Source organism: Cervus elaphus, chromosome 23 (assembly GCF_910594005.1).
Source record: "Cervus elaphus chromosome 23, mCerEla1.1, whole genome shotgun sequence".
In the NCBI taxonomy this organism is placed as follows: domain Eukaryota; kingdom Metazoa; phylum Chordata; class Mammalia; order Artiodactyla; family Cervidae; genus Cervus; species Cervus elaphus.
In genome coordinates, this window is record NC_057837.1 from 36199535 (window position 1) to 36225619 (window position 26085).

The window sequence follows — 26085 nt, forward strand, 5'->3', positions numbered from 1 at the left end:
GGTGCCCATAGGTGTGTGGATTTATCTCTGGGCTTTCTATTTCATTCCATTGATCTATATTTCTGTCTTTGTGCCAGTATCATACTGTCTTGATGACTGTAGCTTTGTGGTATAGTCTGAAGTCAGGCAGGTTGATTCCTCCAGTTCCATTCTTTCTCAAGATTGCTTTGGCTATTTGAGGTTTTTTGTATTTCCATGCAAATTGTGAAATTATTTGTTCTTGTTCTCTGAAAAATACCATTGGTAACTTGATAGGGAGTGCGTTGAATCTATAGATTGCTTTGATTAGTATACTCTTTTTCACTATATTGATTCTTCTGATCCGTGAACATGGTATATTTCTCCATCTATTTGTCCTCTTTGATTTCTTTCATCAGTTTTTTATAGTTTTCTATATATAGGTCTTTTGTTTCTTTTGGTAGATTTATTCCTAAGTATTTTATTATTTTCATTGCAATAGTGAATGGAGTTGTTTCCTTACTTTCTCTTTCTGTTTTCTCATTGTTAGTGTATAGGAATGGAAGGGATTTCTGTGTGTTAGTTTTATATCCTGCAGGCGGATTCCTTGCCAACTGAGCTATCGGGGAAGTCCTAACTCTATTTTAACAGCCTGCAAACATCCTCATCACTTGTACCCTCCCTCGCCCTTAGCCTATCCTCCACAGAGCAGCCTGTATTGTAGTCTCATTAAAACATAGTTCAGATCATGTCACTCCTCTGCTCAAAAGCCTTCCACGGACCCCAGTTCACATGGAACAAAAGCCAAAATCCACAAAAATGACCCTCGGTCTGTCCAGTCATGGGGGCACACTCCAGACCACCCTCAGGTTGGGTGATTTGTTAGAAGGACTCACGGAACCCACTGACAGCTGTTATGTTCACCTTTACAATTTATGACAGCGATTTTATCAGCTTCAACACAGATTAAATCAGCCAAGAGAAGAGGGGAAGGGAGAGAGGTGAAGACAATTAAATGCACAAAGCTGCCACTTATCCCTCCCAGTGGAGTTGCGGACAGTGTGACCTCACAGATCGAGTACTGTCACCCAGGGAAGCTCACTCAAAGCTTGGGGTCCTGATTTGTTATTGGTGCTCAACCACATAGACATGATTGACTGTCCACATAGCTGGGTTTAGTCACCACCCCCTCAGGAAATGAAGCTGCCATCCTAAGTTACATTTTTGGACCATTGGTGTGACCAAGACCAAGGTCTGAAAACACATTCAACCTAGATCATCAGCTCCCCGGATTCAACAGCAAAGCCAGATCCCTCTTTGGGTAAGGTTAATACAGCGTCTTTGATGTCAGGCTCTCTTCAGGCACAAAGACCTTCCCTGCCACTGATCTCCCCTTCCTCCTGTGTTTCCAGCCACATGTGGTGAATGTCCAGCAGGCTCAGGGCCATTCACCTGCTGTTGCCTCTGCTACTCCCTCTATTTGAACTGCTCTCGGGTTTGTTCTCTCCATCCTTCAGGTCTCCACTCAGAATGTCCCCCTACTAGTCAGCCCCTCCCCCATCTTATTTAAGGAGCAGCCCCACCCATTCTCTGTGCACACCACCCTCCCCAGCCACCTCCAACATCACTTTCTCCAGCACCACATTTGGGGCCAACAGAGGATGAGATGGTTGGATGGCATCACCAACTCAATGGGCATGAGTTTGTGCAAGCTCCAGGAGATAGTGAAGGACAGGGAAGCCTGGAGTGCTGTAGCCCATTGGGTCACAAATAGTCAGACACAACTGAGCGACTGAACAATACTGTTGGAGAAGCGTTTGCTACTGTCTCACCCTGTAGACTCCACACTCCTTGCTGACCAGGATCCTCACTGCTTGTCACATGCACCACTGTGACAGTATCTAGACTGGAGCCTGGTATGGAGCAGGTGCTCAGTTCAGTGACTGAATGATTCTATACGGCCCTGAAGCCCAAATGCAGAACCAGCCAGTCACGTGGGGTAAGGAATGACCTCCAGGAGTTGATGTTGCCTCTTTCAGACTTTAATCCGATATAATCTTTAAAAAACTTATTTATTTTTAACTGACAGATAATTGCTTTACAATATTATGATGATTTCTGCCATCACATCATCAACATGAATCATCCATAGGTATACATGTCCCCTCCCTCTTGAACCTCCCTCCCACCTCCTACCCCGTCCCATCTCTCTTTTCTAAGTGGTGAAGAAAGGACTACTGTCAAAACCTGATTTTACACTGAACTTACCTCCTGTCACAGTCTGCCCACTCTCAGAGTCTGGGAGTCTCTGGTTTATTTTATTTCATTCTTTTTTGTTTTTACTCTTTCATTTACCTGCTGGTGATTTTCCAAGGAATTACCAATGATGCCAGCATTTGATAGATGGGAGAGCTGGGTGGGATGATCCGTCAGGTCCTGGCCAGCTCTTATAGTCCAGGCTCAGGTTCATGACCTTTTCCTCTTGTACCTTTCCTTCTGGCCACGGTTGCTGTGTGGTCTTCCCTCCCTTCCTATCCTGGCAGCCAAGGTCCCCAGTGACACAGTGGCCCTGTCTAAGAGGTGGGAGGAGGGGAACCGTGCCTGACCTTAGCATCAAGTGTCAGCTTTCCCTTCCTGGGCCCTGGGCATCTCTGAGTTGGACGCACAGTTTGATAACTGTGGCCCCATGAGAAACTCACAAGGTCTCAGAGTTGTTCTACAAGGCCCCCCTGCTGGCTGCGTCTCCTCCACACACCCTGGTGCCACCTACCTGTTCCTGCAGCAGCCCATCCACCTCCATCCTGACAAGAAATCACCCCCCTCCACAACCCCTAAATCATCTATCAGAGCAGCTCATCTCAACCAGTAATTAGGCCACAAGGCATGAATCAAACACACCCACACACAGCTGGGGTCACAGTGCCCAGAGATTTCTGCTTGTTAAGAGCCCAGAGGAACTGTCTGGAACTCAGTGATTTTCCACTCACACTGCACATCAGAGTCACTGGGGCAGGTTTTCTAAAACGCTGATGCCTAGGCCTGTCCCAGACCACAGACTCACAGTTCAGGGACAGGAGGGATGTGGTGGGGCACGGGGGGTACCCAGGGTGGTCAGGGTTCCTCGGGAGCCAGTGTGCAGCCAGTAAGGATCCCCCTGACTACATTGACCACAGGCTCTCAGGAGTTTCCTGCGGATATGACCTCAACCCACCAAGTCTTGACCCCAGAGTGAACCCTTCACCCATCAAATGGGCTCAGCTCTGCATCCTGGCAGCTCAGCTAGTGGACCAAGGAGTGATTTGGAGGGAAAGGGGCTCCTTTCAGACAGTGGCCGTGACTCAAGGCCAGGAGACTGCTTGCTGCTCTGTTCCTTTCCTGGCCCCTCAGAAACCCCCCAGCTGCCACCACACCCTGCCTCACCCAGGAGAATGTGAGCCCACAACATTGGCTGTCAAACAATCCGGAAAACCATCTCCCAGCAGTGACACCAGGGAACAATGGTGTGTCTGCCTAGACATCGGCAGCATCTTCTCGGGTGCACCAGGAGGTGCTGTCAGCTGGGCAGGCCCATGTCCAGCCAGGCTGCCATAGGACATTGAAAATTAAAGTCAGAATGACTCTCAGAACTGGTACAGACTGGTAATTTGGGGTCGAAGCCCCCAAATTAGCAAAGAGCCCTATAGCAGAAAGGGAGACCATGTTTTGTAGCCAAATAGCTTTGGTCCATCCATTAGGACTTGTAGAGTTCTCTGCAGCCTGGGTCTGACTCCTGGGGTCTTCCAATGGGCCCCAGGACTGAGTATGCAGGAGAGAGGAGCAGCGAGCAGAAAGACAGCCCAAGACTGACTCTCTCTTTTCCATTAGACCAGTCCTATGATGTGTAATAGATGCTGACTGTCAAGTGCATCTGTTGAACCATCAGGCACAGACTTAATCTCCAGCCCCCACATCTGCCACGTACCTGCATCTGTGCTCATCCTCCCATTCCATTGACTAATCCCACTTGACCTCTGTGTGGCGTTTGGCGTCAGTGACTGTTTGCTTCTTGGAATTTGCTCCCCTCTTGGTTTCTATGAGGTGTACTCTTCCCTGACTCTCCCCTGAGCTCTCTGGTGGTTCAGACTCAGTCCTCTGCCTCCCCTTGCCATGCTGATGCTCTTCGTATTCTGTCTTGAGCCCTTTTCTACTCACACCATGAAGGCCTTCACCTACACCCATGGCTTCACACAGCATCTCTGCTGATAAGTCTCTCCTGCCTCCCTGAGCACCAGAACAGGGTGCCCCCCACCCAAAGACAACATGCCGCCAAATTGAATGCACCTCTTCCTGGGTCTTCAAGCTCAGCCAAGAGCTCTCCCTCTGTCCTGTCACCTGGGGCTCCTCTATCATCTATTTAGGACCAACACCTCATCAGGGACCTGGCCCTGCCTCTTTTAGCCCCTTAGTGTCTTTCAGGTTCATCCATCCTTGACATCTGCACTGCAGCTCCCTGACTGCCAGCCTCATCGCCTGTCTCTGGACTCTTACAATTGTCTTCAGACAAGGTCTATCTCCTCTAGACTCAGCGTCTACCACCTTCTCCACTGTTATCAAAGCAGTAATTCCAAGGAGCAAACTCCATGTGCCCTTCCTCACCTTGCTTGGAAGCTCTGGACCAGGAAATAAAGCTTGGGTCTGTCATAATTCATAAATGACATCTGTCATAATGTCATAAATCTTGTTGAAAGTGAGCAGGAGGGGGAGTGGTGGATCAGTCCGGGTCCAACCAAGAACATGGAAACTATTCTAGACATTTCAAACTGAGGGTTTAATACAGAGAAGTGCTTACACAACTGTTGGAGGGTCTGGGGATCCAGAAGATAGTGAGGCAAGCAAGGGGTTGGTGAGAAGGAGGTGATGTGATGAGAGCCCAGAATCTGGGGCCACCTGGCAGAAGGGACATTCACAGGTGGGAGCCTGGAAGAGATGATACCTGCTGGAGGTGCCACCTGGAGTAGAGGAAGAACAGAAAATATCCTGGTTTTTCTCAGCTCCTTCCTTCCAAACCCATGCCAGTGCCTCCTATTGGCCACACCGGCTGGATGTCACCTAAGGAAACCTGGAAAATGCAGCTCCCTGTAATACAGAGCACAGTAAGAGAGTAGAAAATAGATGTGACTCTTTTTTTATATAATTTTATTTATTCATTCTTGGCTGTGTTTGTCTTCATTGTTGTGTGGCCTTTTCTCTAGCTGTGACGAGCAGGGGCTACTCTCTACTTGCAGTGTGCAGGCTTCTTACTGCGATGGATTCTCTTGTTGCAGAGCACGAGCTCTAGCAGTGGCGGCTCCCAGGCTCTGGACCACAGGCTCAGTAGTTGTGGTGCACGGGCTTAGTTCCTCCACAGAATGTGGAATCTTCCCGAACCAGGGATCAAACCCATATCTCCTGCACTGGCAGAAGAATTTACCACTGAGCTACCAGGGAAAGCCTGGATGTGACTCTTTAAACTAGATGACAAACATAGAAATGTAGTGCATTTATACCTCTGTAGGTTTTTTGTTTTTGGTTTTTTTCTGGAAAGAAAGCTCAATTCTAGGACTGATTCCACACAGGACCTTGGGAAACCTGCCTCTTCAGCAGCCATGGCTTGAACAAACATACCTTTTCAAAACCTCTTCAAACCAGTCAGCTCACATGTTTGTCCCTTAGAGATGGAATGACTATGCACTGGCTCACATCCTCTCCTCCTGCCTGGAATAACATGCTTACTTTCTCCTCTTGGGGTTTCCCTGGTGGCTTGGATGGTAAAGAATCTGCCTGCAATGCAGGAGACCCAGGTTCGATCTCTGGGTCAGGAAGATCCCCTGGAGAAGGGAATGGCTACCCACTCCAGTATTCTTGCCTGGAGAATTCCATGGACAGAGGAGGCTGGTGGGCTATAGCCCACGGTGTCGAAAAGAGTCAGACACAACTGAGCAACTAACACTTTCACTCTCTCTTCTTACTTAAATCCAACACATCTTTGAAATCCAGGTTTGCTTCCTATCTCTTCTGCCAGCATTTCCGGACCACAACCATCAGGATAGGGTAGACACATACTATCAATTCTAGCTGAACATGATATGGCTGAAAAGTTGAAGGATATACAATTAAAGTAGATTAGAATCTACCTGCAGTAGCCTTCGAGGGACTTCCACTGTTTCCTCCCACGTGAAAAGACTTTCATGTGATTTCTGGCCTCTCTCCACCTCTTACCCTCTCTGTCCAAGAGAAGGTGTAGTGACTTCTGAGAAGAACAATGCTAGGTACGCTTGGCTCAGCATCACCCTTTTCTCCCCCAGAAGTGACCTGGACTGCAGGTACCAGCATCCCTGCTCCTCCACACTCTCACCTGGTTCTTGCCCACACGACTGTAAGAATGTAAGAATGTGGAATTTGGGGGATTACTTTTCAGGTCCATTTACTTCTCTTGATGATCCACGACTTCTAACTTAGTGTTTAATATAGGTCTAGTGAGGCCCCATCTGCTACTCCAAGTGTCTCAGTGGTTTCAGGTTAGAGGCGTGCTTGAGCAGGTTAGAGGGGTGCTTTTTCTCAGTCCTCCTGTGAAACACTTACCTATGACTTGATCACAGGCTCCTAGCCATAGATTCCTTGATATCCATGTTGTGTTTTTTAATAAAATAAATCTCAAATTCTGCCCTACTACTTTCTGGACTTGGGCTATGACCTGGCATTTTTCTGGTTTGAAATGTCAGCAAGGTAGACCTTTGTCTCTCCCTCTGCTCTGATTACTCTCCGCCAGAATTCAGGTCTTGCTTCCTTTCTCTTTATGGGAGCAACCAACCCCACTGGGACAAGTCACATCCAGTCCATGGTGATGTCTGGCTCTTCTGAGTCCTCGGTGAGGCATCACAGCGTGGTTGCTAAGAACATGGTCTCTGGAGCCAAACTGCCTGGGTCTGAATGGCTTCCCAACGTAACAGCTGTCTAGCCCAGGGCAAGATACTGAAACTCCCTATATTATGACATTACATAATAATTATTCTTCATAAAGATGATGTGAATCACCAAGCAAAATCCAAAATCTGTTCAGCGTGCTTTGTTTAAGAAGGTAGAAAACACAATCTAGAGATATTTATATCTATAATGGTTTTCAAATTGTTGGTGCTTAAATGGCTAAACTTTGACTATCTTCAAAAACAATTTAGAAAGGATTCAACATTTCCTGGCACAATTACATAAATAAAGGGGAAAAACTGAAAATTTTGAACAGGTAACTTAGTACAGTGTAAGAGGTCTAGACTCAAAGGCAGATCTGAAATTGAATCCCGTCTCTGTGAAAAGTCAGGTAAGGTATTTTACCTTACTGAGCATCTGAGTTTGTACATAAAATGGGGATAGAAATCAAGTGTTTAGTAGCTCAGTCCAATCTGACTCTTTGCAACCCCATGGACTGTAGCCCACCAGACTCCTCTGTCCATGAGATTTCCCAGCAAGGATACTGGAATGGGCTGCCATTTCCTTCTCCAGAGAATTTTTCTCACCCAGAGATCAAACCAAAGTCTCCTATATTGCAGGAGAATTTGTTACCACTGAGACATCTGGGAAGCCCTGAGGATAGAAATTACTACCTTGCAAAATTGTCTTGAAGCTTAAATGAAATAATGTAGGTGCAAGATGTATGGGCACTGCCTATGGGTGGGGGCGAGTGGGAGCCACACCCCCAATTCACTGGGACTTGGGCTGTTGAGTGTCCCGTAAGTGTTGGGTGGTGTCAGACAGAATTCTTCTGTCCATCTACCTATTTGCCCCATAGAAATCGGGAGACTCCTTGAAGGAAAATAGATCTCTTCCCTTTATGCTTTGAAACCATTCAAGTATGACTGATGGCCTTGAAAGCACCAACCAACGCCTGATAACAGAGAGTACAGGATAACAGTGTCTCCGAGGATGCTTCAGGAGGGTCAGAGGAAATGAATCACAAATGAGCCTCCGTCTCTTATCAATGGCTGAGATTCACCCTGGGTCTGTGAGGCTTCAGCACCATCCTGACCCAGCACCATGGTGACAGGCTAATGTCTAGACAAGAGGCCATGGAGTGAATCTAAAGACCTTTCATGAAGCCATCAGAAACCCACAGAGCATGTGCAAAGCAGGGCTCAGAGGGAAACGTATAGCCTCAAATACAAGGGGGAAAAAATGATTAAAGCATAAAACTCAGGGGAAAACAGACAAAAGGAATTAGTAAAGATAAAGTAAGAAATAAATTTAAAAGGAAAAAAAAATCATTGACCAGCTATGGAAAAAATTCCCTTTTTTCTATGCCTGTTGGGTATGAATGGATTGCATATTTAAAACTTAAATTATTATGATATCAAGAGAGATAGGTAGGTAGATGATAGTGAGTGAAAGTTGCTCAGTCATGTCTGACTTTTTGTGACCCCATGTACTATAGAGTTCATGGAATTCTCCAGACCAGAAGACTGGAGTGGGTAGCCGTTCCTGTCTCCAGGGGATCTTCCCAACCCAAGGATTGAACCCAGGTCTCCTGCATTGCAGGTGGATTCTTTACCAGCTGAGCTACCAGGGAAGCCCTAGATAGAGACAGATGAGATAGGTAGATAGATAGACAGATAGTTGATAGATGATAGGATAGGATAGGATAGTTGTAGAACTGGGACCCCAGCCTGTCTTAGCTCCCTTGAAGTAGGCCCATAATAAGAGAAGAGACAGTCCTATCTTATTCTTAAACACCATGCTGTTATCACTTCAGCTTACCAGCAGAAACCTGTTACGGCGATGGTCTCCTGAGGCCCCATTGCATGGGGTGGCCAGCCCAGCTTATATCCACTTCTTTCTTTCTCTCACACCAATATCCAATCCATCAGGAAATCATTTCTTTTCTACCTTCAGAATATATGAGAATCCGACCACTTCCCACCACCTCCATCACAGCCCTGCTGGACCACCATCTTCATCTCTTAACCTGGATGATTGTCATCCTAACCAGTCTCTCTATTTGCAACATCCACTTCCTGTTAAGTAAGTATATTATATATATCAGGGTCCTCCAGAAAAACAAATAAAATATAAATAGGTTCATAGAAAGAGATTTACTATAAGGGATTTGGTCAGGCCCATAGGGAACTTGGGAAGCCTCGGGATCTTCCGTCTACACTCTGGAGGCCCAGGAAAGCAACTATAGTAGTTTCAGTCCAAACCCAGAGAGCTTCTGAGAGCCAAGGAGATGGATGTCTCAGCTCAAGCAGGGAGTCAGTTCGCCCTTCCTCCGTCCTTCTGTTCTATTCAGGCCCTCCATGGATGGGGTGAGGCCCACCCACATTGGTGAGAACAATCTTCTTTACTCAGTCTTCAGATTAAAACGCTAATCTCTTCTGCAAACACTCTCACAGACACACCCAGCTCTCTGGGCATCCCTTAGCCCAGTCAAACTGACAAATAAAATTCACACCAACCCCAAGTGAGTAGTAATCATAATGTATGTTTCCCACAGTAGTAGATGCGAAGGAAAATCATCTCTAGTATAACAAGACAACATAGGGCAAATGTCTTTTGGCCTGGTTACATTTGAACTATCTTTATAAGCTGATGTCAGATATGGCCTTTGTGGCCAGTAGAGGCAGAATCATCTATCCTGTCTCTGCTACCAGATTCTGAACAGCTTGGAAAAATGCATCAAATCTCAGAACTTGTGCAAAACTCTAGGATTCTACGTTAAAGTGTCAGTCGCTCAATTGTGTCTGACTCTTTGTGACCTCATGGACTGTAGCCTGCCAGGCTCCCCTGTCCATAGGATTCTCCAGGCAAGAATACTAGAGAGGGTTGCCATCACCTTTAGGGGATCTTCCTGACCCAGGGATCAACCCTGGGTCTCCTGCATTACAGGCAGATTCTTTACCGTCTGAGCCACCAGGGAAGTCCAGGATTCAGCATGGGGCCCAGCAAATCACAGGAGACTCATTCACAGTCTCCAGCATTTCTCTGGATTTAAAGATGGATTGGCTTTTCTCTGAAATCTGTTCACAGATTTCTTGCTGTAGGAGATCCCACAAGCCATACAAGAGTTACAGCCACACAGTGTTTATACAAATTTCTGGGGTTTTCTGATGTTAAAAGTCACTCAAGAAATACGGGTTCCTGCCTCCAGAACTTTGAGGAATAAATTTTGCTGTTTAAACTGAGAAAAAGGAAGGAAGGAAGGAAAGGAATACAGGTTCCACTGGCTCCTACATGCTAATAATCTATCCGCTCTCTCCACCCACGTTAAATACAACAGAATAATCCAGATCCCATGCAAAGTTCTCATCCTTTAAGAAGAGTCTTTAAAGGCAATAAGAGGCTTGTTGTTGTTGTTCAGTCACTAAGTCATGTCCAACTCTTTGCAACCCCATGAACTGCAGCACACCAGGCCTCCCTGTCCCTCACTATCTCCTGGAGTTTGCTCAGTCTCATGTCCACTGAGTCGGGGATGCCATCCAACCATCTTATCCTCTGTCGCCCCCTTCTCCTCTTGCCCTCAGTCTTTCCCAGCATCAGGGTCTTTTCCAAAGAGTCAGCTCTTTGCATCAGGTGGCCAAAGTATTGGAGCTTCAGCATCAGTCCTTCCAATGAATATTCAGGGAAATTTCCTTTAGGAAATTAAGGTTGGATCTCCTTGCTGTCCAAGGGACTCTCAAGAGTCTTCTCCAACACCACAGTTCAAAATAAGAGGCTAGAAGATTTTGAATCGACTTTCAAGTCTACAGAGTAACAATCAGTTTAACCATTTGGTTTTATTCTGTCTGATTCAGCTGCATATTTGAACTCTGACCACAGGAACAGACAACCAGAGTCCCTCCTTACCGCTCCCGTCCACCCCCACCCCGCCCCACCTCTTCCCAGTATCCTAGCACCTCCCCCAGACCCAGACAATAATAAGGCACAACCCAGCTGGGAGGCCCTGCACTAGCTCAGTTCACACCCCAGGACAACATCCATTGTTCTCTTTAGAGGAGAAAGTCATGCAAACTGGAGGGAACCTGGCCTTCGGAGGCTTTAGGCAGTCAACGCTTCAGAAACAATTATCTCCCACACTGTGGAGGCACCTTTTTCTTTCTGCTCTTTGGCAAGACAGTCTTTAAGAAAAGTGACTTGCTCTTGCCTAACAGGATTAAATTCTTAACTGAAGCATTTTTGCCTAATCCATCCACTACATTCTAATCCCTTGTGAGTCAGAATGTAAGGAAAAGTTTCTATTTTGACTCAAAACCCACATTCTTAGAAGTCCCCTACAATCTGGCATGCTTCAGGCCCTCCTTACTGAACAGGGCGACCCCCTCAGGCTCTCAGCTGGCAGCCTGGGGACCACTCACCAGGGGCCAGGCTCCCAAACCCCGCCCTCTGCTCTCCGTCACCACCAGCCTTGCCTTGGGCCTCTCTTTTCTTTTCTTTTCTTGGGCTATTCTCTTTCCTTTTCTTCTTCTTTTGTTTTTTATACACACATACATTAGAGATGTTCTTTCTTGAGGCAGATAACATTCTGGAGGTTCTTTAAAGGAAAAGCCCTCCCCCCCACCCCACCGGGAGAAGCATCCTTGTAGGCTGACTCCATGTTTCATTCTATGATAAAGATTTTTTTTTAATTTGGCTGCACTGGGTCTTAGTTGCAGCATGCAGGATCTTAGTAGCGTGTAATACAGATTTTATTTTTGAAGGTCTTTATTGTTGTTCTTGCTGTTCTTATTGTTCAGCTACCAAGTTATGACCAACTCTTTGTGACCTCATGGACTGCAGCATGCCAGGCTCCTCTGTCCTCCACTGCCTCCCAGAGTTTGCTCAAACTGGTCTTAACCGGAAACAGAGCAAAACCAATTCATTCAAAATTTTCCCTATTATTAGAAATGTAGTCAAAATTGTGTTGAAGTCATAATTGAGATACCTTGATTTGTGAGCCCATTTCTCCTACCTACCAGCTGAGTCACTTAATATTTCTGAACCTTGGTTTTCTCAGCCAACAGAAGGGATTAATTACACCCACCCAGAAATCATCACAGATGGGGAAGACGGTCACACAAGGTTTTGTGTATAAAAATATCTCATAGGCTGCAGTGCTTTTTTTCAAATACAAGGTATTCGAATGTTCCATTCTGAATTTTGCTCTTGTTTAAATTGTGTAGCGTCCCCTTTGTTGTAAACACAGACTGTTGTTCTAATGTGATCTTCTGCAGAGTCTGCCCACCCACCAAATCCCTGTTATCATGGGTCCTCTGGACTATCCCACTGGACTCCAAAAAAAATAATATTATGTTATTTAATCCTGGATTATCAGGAGTTTTCTGTTTGGCAGGTGTTACTGCTATGTTGGCATAAGGTTAGACTATTGGGCAAGGTAAATTTTTAAAGAAGTATTTATTTTTCTAGCAGAGCAGAAATTTGCATAGTTAATTCACTGAAAAGATTCACATGGATTTACACTAGGACAAGATTCTTCTCCTTGAAATGCTGCCCTGGCTAGCAAAAAATGTAAAATCGAGGACTTCCCTGGTGGTCCAGTGGTTAAGAAACTGGCTGCCAATGCAGAGGACACAGGTTTGATCCCTAATCCAAGAAGATTCCACATACCAAGGAGCAACTCAGCCCGAGCACCGGCCACTTAGCCAGAATTCTAGAGCCCGTGTGCCCTAGAACCGGTGCTCCACAACAAGAGAAGCCACCCCAATGAGAAGCCCACGCACTGCAACTAGAGAGCAGCCCCTGCTTGCCACAACTAGAGAAAGCCTGAGCATATAGCAATGAAGACCCAGCACAGCCAAAAATACATAAATTAATAAATTCAATTTTTTTTAAAGTAAAATGGATTGTTATTAATTGAGAAGCATTTTGGAGTCCCATTGAGGCAAGGGGAGGGAAGAGAGGTTTGTTCAGAGTTTCACAAGTGTTGCTAGAAATAGAGTTCCCACCTTCTGTGTGCTTTGCTGAGAGCTTATATTTCACAGGCAGTGGCCTCGTGGTCCCCAGCCTCAAACTGAAAGCACATAAGCCTGTGTGTGTTTCTGTAACAACTTTCCACCAAGGCACTTAATTGCTTGAGAATAAGAACAAGCACAATGACAAATGGCCACTAGGCCAGCAAGTGATGTATCCTGAGATGTCAAGGCCTAGGCACTCCTTCCCTCCTCTCGCTGATTGGGTCATAGAACATGCCTGGCTGACTTTTGGATGCATTTATCAAAGCACAAGATCCAGAACATCCCAGCCACATTCATCATCCTCGTCCTCCTCAATAGTGGGTAGAAAGGCTGGCAAACTGTCCCCCTAACAGGTGGAGATCTGTGTCCAGCACATGTCTGGCTGAAGCGATTGATCTGCTTGTGGAAAGAAAGTCCTTCCCCTTCTCTCCTGAACCAGACAGCAGAGCCAGTGTCCTTGGTCATCTTTATGAAAATATCTCTTCAAATAGTTTTCTCCCACTTGTGACCTTTATGAAAGATGAATGAGTAGCGGGGGGAATGTTTGATAATGCAGACGCTCTGGAGAACAGTTATTCAATACGAAAGGCACAGCTCTCATCCCCTTTCTAGGACCTCCTGTAGGTTAATAAAAAGTTGCTCCGTCGAGGCCTGCGGGAAACCCGTTCTGATGTCAAGGTGATACAAATCACACGCAGTCTCGCCATCCTGTATCCATGTTTGGTGTTTCTCAAAACCTGTGTGTATGTGTCCTCTTTGATCACCTTCCCCTCCATGACCGGCAACTCATCCGATTTCTTAGCAAAGGCTGTCAAATATGCAAACGTCAGCTTCAGCCCCACGTCTTTTCAACCTGATTCATCCCCAAATCTGGCTTTGGGAGGTTTAAATTAATGAGGCATTATCATCTTCCAACCAGTGAGTGCCAGGAACCCGACCCATGTGCAGAGTATTTACGGATGGACAGTAAAACGCCACATGAATCACTGATCTATATGTCCTGAGGCCTGTTCTACTCTGTAGGCTACATGAAATTACTAATCCTTACATCTTCTAATGGCATAAAATTTAAAACCCACAGATTATTAATACCAGATTCTTGCTTATTGTTTCATTATTTCTGAAACTGCTCTGCGGTCAAGATTTCCACATATCTTCTTTGTAAGATTGTGCTGCCCTGGGAAGAGAAAACAAAAGTGAACTGGTCCCCTCACGACAATATGTGGCACCAGAAGAGTCATTTCCCGTGGAAGCAGCCCCTGTAACGATTATTCCCCAGTTCCTGACTGCAGACCTGGTAACCGGCTAACCATCTTTGCTGGCATTTTCTTTGCTCGGGTGCCAAAATCCTGCAAACGGTTACAGTTTACAGACTTTCCTTCTGAACTACTTTCTATGATGGTTTTACCTGAGCCCATTTTTACCACAATATATTCTGTTTCCTTATGCAAAAAAGATGCCAAAGTCCTGTGGCTCTTTCTGCTTAGGGGCAGGGGAAGGGAGAGGGAGGGGTCAGTCTTGTCCCCTCTAAAATATGCAGATGAGGATAAAAGCCAGTCCCAGAAAGCAGGGGCAAGAACTTTTTTTCTTGACTCAAAGTCTACAATAAAACAGAAGGAACATGCTTCTCCATATAGGACCAGAACAGGTGACACAGCGTCTTTTGGTCTGTTTTGTAGAATTCTCAAATGTCCAAAGTCCCAAACTCCCAACCTAATGTCTTAAACTATCTTTTTCTTGAAAATGTGACTCACTCAGTTGCGTCCGACTCTTTGAGATCCCATGGACTATAGCCCACCAGTCTCCTCTGTCCATGGAATTCTCCAGGCAAGAATACTGGAGTGGCTTGCCATTTCTTTCTCCAGGGAATCTTCCCAACCCAGGGATTGAACTCCAGTCTCCTACATTGCAGGTAGACTCTTTACCAACTGAGTCTCTAGGGAAGATGCCCTTTTTCTATCATGTAAAAGCAATTTTGTTGTTCATTTTGTTTTGGACAAGGAGGAGAGAAAAAGAGTTGTACTCTATTGGTCTTAAAATCAAACATAGACATCAAATTCAGTTTCAAATTTTCTACTGTCTAGTAATCCAGACAAATTCCTTTGTTTAAATTTCTGCCTCAGGATCTCCCTGGTAGTCCAGTGGTTAAGACTCCACACTTCCAACACAGGGGGTGTGGGTTTGGTTCCATGCAGCTGCACAGCCAAAAAATAAAAATAAATAAGAATAATAAAATAATTTTTAAAAAATAAAATAAATTTCTGCCTCATCACAGGAGATAAAGCTACTATCGTCTAAGCTTAACTTTCTCTTCTGCCAACTATTTAATGATCTAATACACAGCACTGCAAAATTCTTTCTTGGCTAAAACCTGTACCCAGCATTATATGTGTCTTTGACAGACTGTCAGTGTTCATCGACAAGAACTGTATGAAAAGGTGCTACAGGTCTCAGAAATCATTCAGGTTCTGGCTTGTGTCTAGATTGGCAACACAGGCCGGTGGAGATACTAGATTCGATCAACCGGTAGTTTTGAACCTCACTTCAAACACCCAAACAATCTCGCCAATCTCTTGCATAAACTGGACAAAACAACTTTTTAAAAAGATTAATGAGGAAGATAGGAGATTAAAATATTAAATATGACTTCTTCTTGAAACTCATGATACCACTCAACTACCAAAAGCATTATTCTTCATGGAGAAAAGTGGAAGGATTCACGTATTGTGTCATCTATGTTGAGAATAAAAATGAATATTGCATGGAGTTCGTTGTACCTTATAAAGAGAGCATATCACTCATGTGGGTTTTAAGTTTGCTAGGTCAAAATATACCCTTTAAGGGCTTCCCTGGTGGTCCAGTGGTTAAGACTCCAGCTGCCAATGACCGGGAAATGGGTTCAGTCCCTAGTCGGGGAGAATCCCACATGCTTTGGAGCAACTGAGGCCATATGCCACAATGACTGACCCCGAACTGCAACAAGAGAAACCGTGGCAATGAGAAGCCCACGCACCACAACTAGAGAGTAGCCCCCACTTGCGGCAAATAGAGAAAGCCCACATGCAGTGGTGAGAACCCAGCACAGCCGTAAATAAATAAATCTTCCAAAAAAATTCCCCTTAAGAGAGACAGTTAGGGGAGAATGGATACGTGTATATGTATGGATGGTGTCCACCTGAAACAATCACAACATGGTCAATGGGCTACACACCAATATAAAATAAAAAGTTTAAAAATATTCCCCTTGATAATTAATTAATTAATAACATATGAAGTTGCTTTACATGGAAAGAAATTAATTTTCCAAGCATCAAAGGGAAATCTATAGATTTAGTTGAAACGTGGCCAAGTGTATCAACTTGAAAAATTAATTCTCTGCCCAGATTGTATTGACTTCATCTGTACCCCTCCAGGAGGAGTTAGAGACATTAAAGATTTTGCAACTAAGGAACCAGTCTAGCCTTTTAGTCATCAAGACATGGGGGCCTTTCAAGCCACCAGAGTAAAGAGATTTCAACACCCTGAAAAATCCCCCAGCATTTAGAGGGAGAATTGGAAGGTCATTTTGGCCTGAGTCGAAGGAAAAGAAAGATATTTTTTAATTAAGAAGTCAAAGTAAGGACGAAATGCCTTCGGTCTAATTTCTCTTCCAGTCGCTAAGAGACGCCAGGAAATGTGTGAGGGCTAAGCTATCTTTAATAATAACCCAGATTCTTCAGGGAGCCCCTCCTGGGTGGGCTTGTCTATAGACCCTCCCCCCAGAAGAGGCTCCTCTGCAGGGGTGAACGTTGACCCTAAGCGGGGTAGCCTAGAGCAGTCATTACAGCCGGGGGTGGAGCGGGAGCTCCGAGCATCCAATACCTGGCGCCAGAGTGGGCGGCGTGGAAGAGGGGCTTGGAAGGACGCACCTGGGGGAGGGATGCGCTTGGTCGTGCTGTTGGGCAGAAGCCTGGCGCTGTTCCCTTGTCACATTTCGGAGGCATCACGCCCTCCCCAGCCCCCACACCGCCTTCCTGCAGCCAGGATGGGGGCGGGACGAGGCGGGACGTCACCCAGGGTGGGGGGGACACAGGGGTTGCGCCCCGAAAGGGGCGGCCCCGCTGTGCCTTCCAGACGCCGGGCCAGTTCTATTTGGAGACCTTCTGCTCAGAGGCTGGGTTTGCCACATCAGTGACGACCAGTCCCAGCCCGGAGAGTTGCTTTCTAAAATAGCCTTCCCCGGTGCTCAGAATGAAGTTGAACCCATTAATTCCAAACACAGCTCGGTCCGGGCAGAAGCAGCCTGGCCTTGGAAGCCCGGGCGGCTTCGAGCGCTGACCCCCTGTTAGGAGTTTGTCTAAACAGCTCTCAGGAGCGGCTGTCATTACAGGGAGGGCCCCACGCAAACACAACCCTTTCCTCTACACACGGCAATTTGGGATCATCTGTTGCTCTCTGCTCCTTTTTGTAATCATTTGGACTGTAAAGTAATTAGAGGGATAGACATTCCAAAAATAAAAAAAGATCTCCAGCCGAGCTTTCTAATTCTAACGTAAGCACACGTATCATTTCAGGCTATCCGGCGAACTCTAGGCAGGTACGATTTCAATAATCAAAGCGTTTTACAGACGTTTTCTGAGGCTCACTCGGGCCCCTGAATTTTTTTGAACTTCAGAGCGCCCTGGTGCCACAAAGGGTGGGCTCCATCCCCCACCCCACCTCCTGGCAGCTTCTCTCCTCACTTACTTCCCCAGCCTTCCCCACCCCCGACACAACCGTAGTGTATTCTATCCCGCCGCCCCCCCCCCCCCCAAAGTACTGCCTGAGCAAAGAAAAATAGTGTTTTGGGGGGAAGAGTAAGGAGTGGTAATTATATTCCTAATCACATGTAATTTAAGAGAAAATGAGTAGCTGTGAGGGGCCATTGAGCTCCTGACTCAGTGTAATTCCACAGTCTGGGACCACAGGCACCCACTGTCACCTGGGTCTTCCAAAGTCACCCGCAGCTCAGCAGCCAATCGGTTAATTACAAGACAGACACTGCTTCCAGCATCAGCAGCCCTGACTTGGGAAACTGTCATTAGACAACAATGGAGATCTTCCTCCTCCCCCTGGGGACAGCACCAGTGGAAGCACAGCAAACAGGATGCAGCCCTCACCCTAAGCTCAGAGCTTGTTCTAGGTACTTTAGCTGTGAAACTCGATAATTCACACAATTCACTCAATGAGCACAGGAATGATGCACCAAGCACCTACTTACCTGGCAGCACCCTGCAAGGCAGTCACTGGTGTCAGTTCACCTGGGAAACAAGCCTGTCCCCGGTCAGGGCTGCGGGAAGACCAGATGGGAGCATGCCTGCAAGGCTGGACCACTGCCCACACAGAGAGCCCCAGTAAATATTCAGTGTTAACACGTAAGCATCAGCGACTCTAAGCTACTCCAGTGCCTTCTGCTTAGTATCTTATTTAGTATTTGCAACAATATTATGAAGAAGATTCTCTTCTTGTTCACATTTTACAGAAAAGAAAATTGAGACTTAGATTTGAAAATGTGCCAACATCCACTTGGAAATGGAAATAGAACTCAGGAAATTCGGCTCAGCGATCTGCTATTAAATCAAAACATTATTGCCAACTAGTATCTATAGGATGGATACACAACAAGGTCCTACTGTATAGCACAGGGAACTTTATTCAATATCCTGGGATGAACCATAATGGGAAAGAATATATATGTATAACTGAATCAGTTTGCTGTACATCAGCATTGTAGATCAACTACACTTGAATCGAATAAAATAATTAAATCTTTCTCTCACTCCCTGATCCTGCTTCTTTCTTATCTTCTATATATAAATATATGTATAATGTTATGCATCTTTAAATGAAAAGCCTCATACAAACAACACTGCTGTTATTAGACCTAAGAACTATTTCTTTCCCTCAAAGAAACTTCCTTCTCGGAACTCATGGAGTTTTTAATATATCTCACATAACATATATATACATACACACACAGATATGTGTATGTCTATATGCATATAGATAGATTTACATAGCTATGTCATACACAGATTTTAATAACAAATTATACTTTATTTGTATGTCTTAATCTCCAAAATCATAGTAGAGAGTAGCCCCTGCTTGCTGCAACTAGAGACAGCCTTTGCACAGCAACAAAAACCGAGTGCAAAAACAAAAATAAACAAATAAAATTTCTTTTTAAGTCTTTGTTAAAAAAAATTTTTTTTAATAAAGAGAGCTTCCCAGCATTTTTAATAATTAGAACCAGTGCTAGAAACCCTCAAATAAATGTCCTCATTTTTTACTTACATGATGGTAATCTTTTAGATCTGGGGGGGTGCTAAGATATGGAGGGAGTCCAATAACTTCAGTCACAAATATTTACCAAAATTTGCACTCAAGGCTGTGCACACTAAGTGAAATGTGAATAGTCCATTGACTTCCATGGAGAAAAAAGCAGAAAGAGCTGAAAGTGGGGAGCGCTAGGCACTTGGTACTGCCCTCGTATGTTCTGGTGGCTGAAAATAAAGGTAAACTAGAGAAGGAAATGGCAAGCCACTCCAGTATTCTTGCCTGGGAAATCCCATGGACAGAGGAGCCTGGTGGATTATAGTCTGTAAAGTGTTGGACAAGACTTAGTGACTAAACAACAACACACCAATAATGGTAAAAGGAAGGACCTAGGTATTTAATGCATGTGTATTGATCATTAACTGTGTGTTCCACATTGAAGGGGGTACAGAGACTTTTAAGGCACAATTCCCATGTTTACAAAGCCCTTTCATATTTATTATCTGACTTCCATACAAGAGTAAGCTGACCTCTCCAGTATGAACGTGGCGGTGTGAACACCATATGCTTCCAAGGAATATCTGAATCTGACACTGATGGTGATTTACTCCTTGGCCATCTTCTGGCACGGAAGTCAAAGCAGGCTGTGTGTTATCACTAGAGTCCAGTGGTCTAGAATCCTTCCCTCAAGATATAGATTGAAGGAAGCCCACACAATGTCCTCTATGCATTAATTAGACAAACTCTTTTGAGCGTCCACTAAGGCAGCTATGACATCTGAAGGTGGGGACACAGCAAGAATAAGACACCTTCATCTGCTCCAGGAGCTGAGTCCTACGGCAGAGACAAACGCAAAACAGACAATGACAACACAACGTGGTTGGTTGACAGATGGGACAGAGTGCCCTGAAAGTCCAGGAGAGGAGCCCCTGTGCAGTAAGAAGCTTGGCAGTGGAGGGGAAATTTCAGTAGGGTCTTTTTTAATACTCAGTAATTTGTTTGGCTGTGTTGGGTCTTAGTTGTGACACTTGGGATCTTGCTTGCATCACGTGGGATCTTCCACCGTAGCGCATGGATTCTCTAGTTACCACATGCTGGCTTAGTTGCTCAATAGTGTATGTGGGATCTTAGTTTCCCAACCAGGGATCAAACCCACATCCCCTGCATTGCAAGGTCGATTCTTAACCACTGGACCACCAGGGAAATCCCTTCATAGGGTCTTAAAGGCTCAAGAAGAGCTGGCCTGGTAGAGCAGGAGAGAAGAGCATTCCAGACAGAGACAACAGCATAAACACAAAGTGAGAATAATGCTGGCAAAGCACCCTCATGTTGATCATGTTTTTGAGCAACTGGGAAGGTAGGAAGAACAAACATTACTATCCTCACTTTACAAAGTCAGAAGTGGAGGGCCAAAGCACTTTATTTTCCTAAAAATAGCAACAGGCCAATAACAGTAAGTGTATGAGCCTCTCTCTCTTTTTTTTTTAACTTTCTTTTGACCCCCTCGCTGTGATAGGCTTTGACAAAAGGAGAAACAATAAGGATAAACCATTTTAAAAAGATAGATGTGAGCCTCTGAGAAAAAGGAGGAAACATTCCAGAGAGGACCACCTTAAATGTTTTGAAGTTGGAACCTGTCCATGGTGGAGGGACAGAGAGTGTTCATAATTTAATGGCATTTAATCATGTTATGGCTACAGGTGGGGAAAAGAGTCTCAGGGAAGACAGCTGCCTGACCTCGAAAGCCAGGTTTCATAAATGAAAGGAGGACTACTTCATCAGCCAGGTTTTTGGAGTCCCCAGAAGAGGCTACCCTTTGAAACAAAAGGTGGTTTTTTTAAGTCAACGCCTTTCTTGGTTTTGGCCCAGCCAATAACCAGCTGACTTGATATTACTCACCCCTTACTTGCTCCTCAGCACCAACAGGCGCTTCTTCATTTCATCATTCATCAGTCGTCCTCCTTCAAGAGCTGGATAGATAGACACAGGGCACATTTTTGTATCAATCAATGCAAACATGAATTAAGCCCTTTATCAGCTGTGACGTGAACAATTTTTAAAACAAATGTGGCCCATGCCAGTGACTCTGGAGTGGGTTTGATTTGGATCCCACTAAATCAAAAGTAACTTGTTAAAATAATCCTTTGGCTGCCTAGCAGTGATTCATCATTATGAAAATAGCTCGATTAAAAAAAAAAAAAAGTTCTTCTCAGTTGATACCTTTGAAGGAAAAGTCCATTACTCTTTCTCAAATTCCTACTAACTAAAATTTTACTTTCTGGGTGTCAGAATATGATAGTTAGGGTTTCTTTCATTTTCGATTTACTGAACTGTGACACTTGCTCCAAGGCTAAATTTTGCCATTAAAATATGCCATTGTGAAAACTGGACCATAAAGAAGGCTGAGCACTGAAGAATTGATGCTTTTGAATTTGGTGCTGGAGAAGACTCTTGAGAGTCCCTTGGACAGCAAGGAGATCAAACCAGTCAATCTTAAAGGAAATCAACCCTGAATATTCATTGGAAAGACTGACGCTGAAGCTAAAGCTCCAATACTTTGGCCACCTGATGTGAAGAGCTGACTCATTGGAAAAGACCCTGATGCTGTGAAAGATTGAGGGCAGGAGGAGAAGGGGATGACAGAGAATGAGATGGTTGGATGGCATCATAAGCTTGATAGACATGAGTTTGAGCAAACTCCAGGGGATAGTGAAGGACAGGGAAGCCTGGCGTGCTACAGTCAGTCCATGGTGTTGCAAAGAGTTGGACGCAACTTAGTGACTGAACAACATTTTTTGGAGGGAACCTGTCACACAGACTTCTATCTGTGATCCAACCAAACATCACCAGACAGAGTCTAAGAGCTTGCGACTAAGATTAGAGAATGAGTTGAAATAAAAATTTTAAGTTGTTCACCAACTAGTGAACCCATTGTCTTGCAATAGGCAAAACAACCCATTTATTTCAGACGTGGAAAACCAGTACTGTGGTCCACATGCTTCCAAGTTGTACTTCCTGCCTGGGAATTTAAAAAAAGCAACTCTTGCATTCTTCTAAAGAAGGGTAACATCAAGTTCATACAGCAGCTAGAAACGTGATAAATCCGCCAGGGCCACAGCGATTCCTGCCTAAACTAACAATTCATTTCATTGCTACAGTTCACTGCTGTTGTCATCACTTTCATGCCTCTAATTACCTTCCATCTGTTTCATGTTTGAAGTTTACGACACTTGCCCACTTTGGCTGTGCTAGTTTACATCTAACACCAAACACATGTTTATGTTTACCACATACCAGTTCTGCATTCTTGGACTTAAAATTATATCAATTTATAATCCCATTAATGGAAAACTTATGAGAAGGATCCGGCTCCTTTAATAAAACTAGAAAGAACAACCATTTGGATGCTGTTAAGTGCAAGCCCATACCACAGGCTAAATGCTTCAGTTAGGTGCTCCCCACTCAGATAAGTGGGCTTCGAGAAACACTGTCTCAGCTGCTATGTCCAGAGTCTTGGACTGGAGAATCCTGACGGCCCAGGAGTCCACATTCAAGCTCCCATTTTCAGTGGCAAGGTAAAGAATGATCAAAGTCAACCTGGTGTGCTTTGTTGAGAAATAGATACCATTTGAATTGGCATCCTTGGACTTGGCATTGTTAAGGTCAAGTCTGTGAACCAAAAAAGTTTTCAACTTGGAGAATGAAAGAGGAGCCAGAGGAGAGGTGGGTGTTACCAGCTGGCAGCAGCTTCCCCATATATAGCTCCCTAAGACGGGGCTGAATGCATGTTTGGACATCTGTATCTACTGCTGAATGATTTCCAAAGAAAACTACAGATAAGAATATTATTTGGATCTTGGACCATTTCTGAAGGGCTTCAGTGCTAATAAAAAATTAAAAAAAAAAAGACTTTGGGAACTGTAAGGGATTAAATTCTGCTTCATTCCACTTAAAGGAGAAACTACCCTTTCCCTTCAAGCTACTCAGTGAATTTCAATCCTTTTTGTGGTGTACTGGGAGTCCTGCTCTCTTTTAGACCCCACATCTAGGAACAGGAAACTCAATCTCCAAAACCAGTAAATAAACAAGAGGTCTGATGACCTTTTGATGATCTTTCTGAATAGCATTCCTTTGAAACAAAAAATAGCCTTCTGTCTAGAATAAACTACTGGGCAATTGCTGGTCTGGAAGTCTGAGTGATAAGAGCAGTGGAAACTTGAGCGAAACACACTTTGCAGGCTGAAGATGAATAAGAATTGAATCTTCTGTCACCTCCTAGTCTGAAAGGGCACTGGACTTGAGAGAGCTTTCCCCAGGGGCATAAGGATTTTACATTAAAAATCACAGACATCAAATGAGATCAGAGTTTGTCCACTCTCATTATTCTAGAAACTATTGACCGAAAAGGCACTCTGTGTCTATCTGAAGCTTATGATCAGAGGCCTTTTCCTTTCACCTGGTGGTCCATTCTGCCAACACAGAATCTGAGCAGCATCCTCACCCCTGGGGATTGATGATGGTCCTGCCCATCTCCCCACTTGGTGTGGACTCTGCAATTCCTCTAACATGGGGAAGCAGGCTTGCTGGGTCCTGTTCACCTGCCGACCCACATAGAACCAGCTCCCAATCAGTCCAGAATGAAGATGCCCTGGGAAGCACAGGACAGGATGAACCTGGCCGCTCCTTCTTCATTGCAGTCAGCAGCCTGAGCCCTGGAAGGGACATCAAGGTTCTTACTTCATGCTTGCAAAGCAACTTCAGTTCCTTCCATCTGGGATCCTTGTCTGATCCCTCAGGTTTTTAACTGGGAACCAAAAGTTCCTTCAGGAGCCTCTAGCCCTCTTGGAAATTCTGCTTCGACCTAAGAGACTCTCCTAATTGAACTGAGATGGGATCATGTTGTCTTGGGCTGTGGACTACTCAGCAGAATTCCAGTTCAGTTCAGGTTCAAGACTCACAATACTTTATGAGAGGTGACAGGAACCCCTGCTAAGCACTTCAAAAGCAATTTTTTTTCTAATTTTCTTCTTTCTATGTATCTGTAATGTCTAATGTTGTTCAAATGCTCATGTAATACCTTTGTAATAAGAAAAAAAATTCTCTTAGCTATTGAGAAATGTCCCTAGCATGGAATTTGGGGCCAGCCAAATGCTTCCGGTTGGAGCTGTTTACAGGCACCTTGAGATTTTTAGAGTTTGCAAAAATTTCACTGTTGATGCCAGCTAAAGCGTCATCCCATGACACTTAAAGGAAAGTGGAACACAGCACCCACTAGGTAGCCTTAAAATTTCTCATTTGAGACTCCCAAAAGATCTACTTCTGGAAACCGATTTTTCAGTGGAGGGGGCTCCCTCATTTCTCATAAAGAAACGTTGCTGGAGGCATCTTCATGCTCACATCAAGCAGAAAGCCTCCCCACTCACCCCCAGGATGCCAGGGCCCTTCCCTTCCATGTCCCAAATGACAAAAATCGCCACTCGAGTCAGGGACCTGGGTATGGAGCTTGGCTTCTTCCATAAGGATTCACTCACTGTGGGCTCTGCGATTACCTTCAGGATGTCTTTCAATAAAAAGAATGAGTGACAGCATTAGCAAAGAGGAGTTCTGAGCCCCCTGGAGCCCCCATCTAAGCTGATGGGCTTGAGGACTCTTTAGGGATAGAACCAAGCTCTTTGATGGTCTCCAGCTCAAGATCAAGCTCAGAAATTCCCATCATTAGGGTCATCCTTCCTGCCAAGTAAAGGACTCCAGAAAGAGGGCCAAGGCTATCCACTTTGTTCATCCACTCATCCAAGGAGCCTCCTCCCGTCTGGACACCTTCTATCACTAGCACCAGAGCTTTGACACCAGCTCTGCCCTCCCCTCCCACTCTGTACTTCCTAGATCTAGAGCTGCTACTATTGCTCTGTCTGAACTCCCCTAGGTCTATCTCTTTCCCCTTCTCAGAATTCCAGCTCTCAAGTAACTTATAAAAAAAAAAACAATAAACCTGTTCATCCTGAAATTGCTAATGGCCATGCAGGTTCATGGGTACATGGTCTAGGGAACTTGCTCTGGGAGGGAGAAGAAAAATGGGGAACTAGAAAGGGCCAGTGGCTTCCCTGGGAGCTCAGCTGGTAAAGGGTCCGCCTGCAATGCAGGAGACCTGGGTCTGATTCCTGGGTTGGGCAGATCCTCTGGAGAAGGGATAGGCTACCCATTCCAGTATTCTTGGGCTTCTCTGGTAGCTCTGATGGTAAAGAATCTGCCTGCAATGTGGGAGACCTGGGTTCAATCCCTGGGTTGGGAAGATCCTCTGGAGGAGGGCATGGCAACCCACTCCAGTATTCTTGCCTGGAGAATCCCCATGGACAGAGAAGCCTGGTGGGTTACAGTCCACGGGGTCACAAAGAGTTGGACATGACTGAGTGCCTAAGCACAGCACAGCACACAAGAGGGCCAAGCCTAACCCTGAGGAAGGAGTGGCTGAGGTTGTGCCTATGGGCGTCTTGGGTGGGTAGAGGAAACACTTGCATGCCTGTGTGGTCCAGGAACCTTGAAGGCAAACCATAGCGGAACCCTAACCTCTAGGTGTCCTGCCCTGGACACGGTCACTTCAGACACTTGCTGAAAAGCCAGGTGCCTGGGAGGACGATGATGGCCCTTCCCACGGCCAGGAGCTATGGCACACTTAGCCAGTCTTTCTCCGACCACTTCAGGGGGATCGCATGGTGGAGGGAAAAACACCAGGTTGGAGGCAGATGCCAGCTGCTCACCCACCCCTGCACCAACTAGGGAGCGACCAAGGGAAGCGCGATGGCCTTGACCTTAGACCCTTCACCCCAAAAATGGAGGGTTGATGCTAAACTCCTGACCCCCAGACTCTTGGCTTTTACAGCAA

At 45.3% G+C, this 26085-nt stretch overlaps 1 long non-coding RNA gene across 2 annotated transcripts in view; it reads right to left on the reverse strand.

Moving 5' to 3' along the window:
- The window catches only part of LOC122681914, a 110259-nt gene extending 92630 nt beyond the window's left edge, over positions 1-17629 (reverse strand). Inside the window, exon 1 of one of the 2 annotated variants that reach the window (XR_006337138.1) lies at positions 16820-17629. This is a non-coding gene — a long non-coding RNA (uncharacterized LOC122681914). Of the gene's footprint in view, positions 1-16772 lie in introns of both variants that reach the window. The other variant, XR_006337137.1, reaches the window with a different exon arrangement.
- Positions 17630-26085: the final 8456 nt, after the last annotated feature.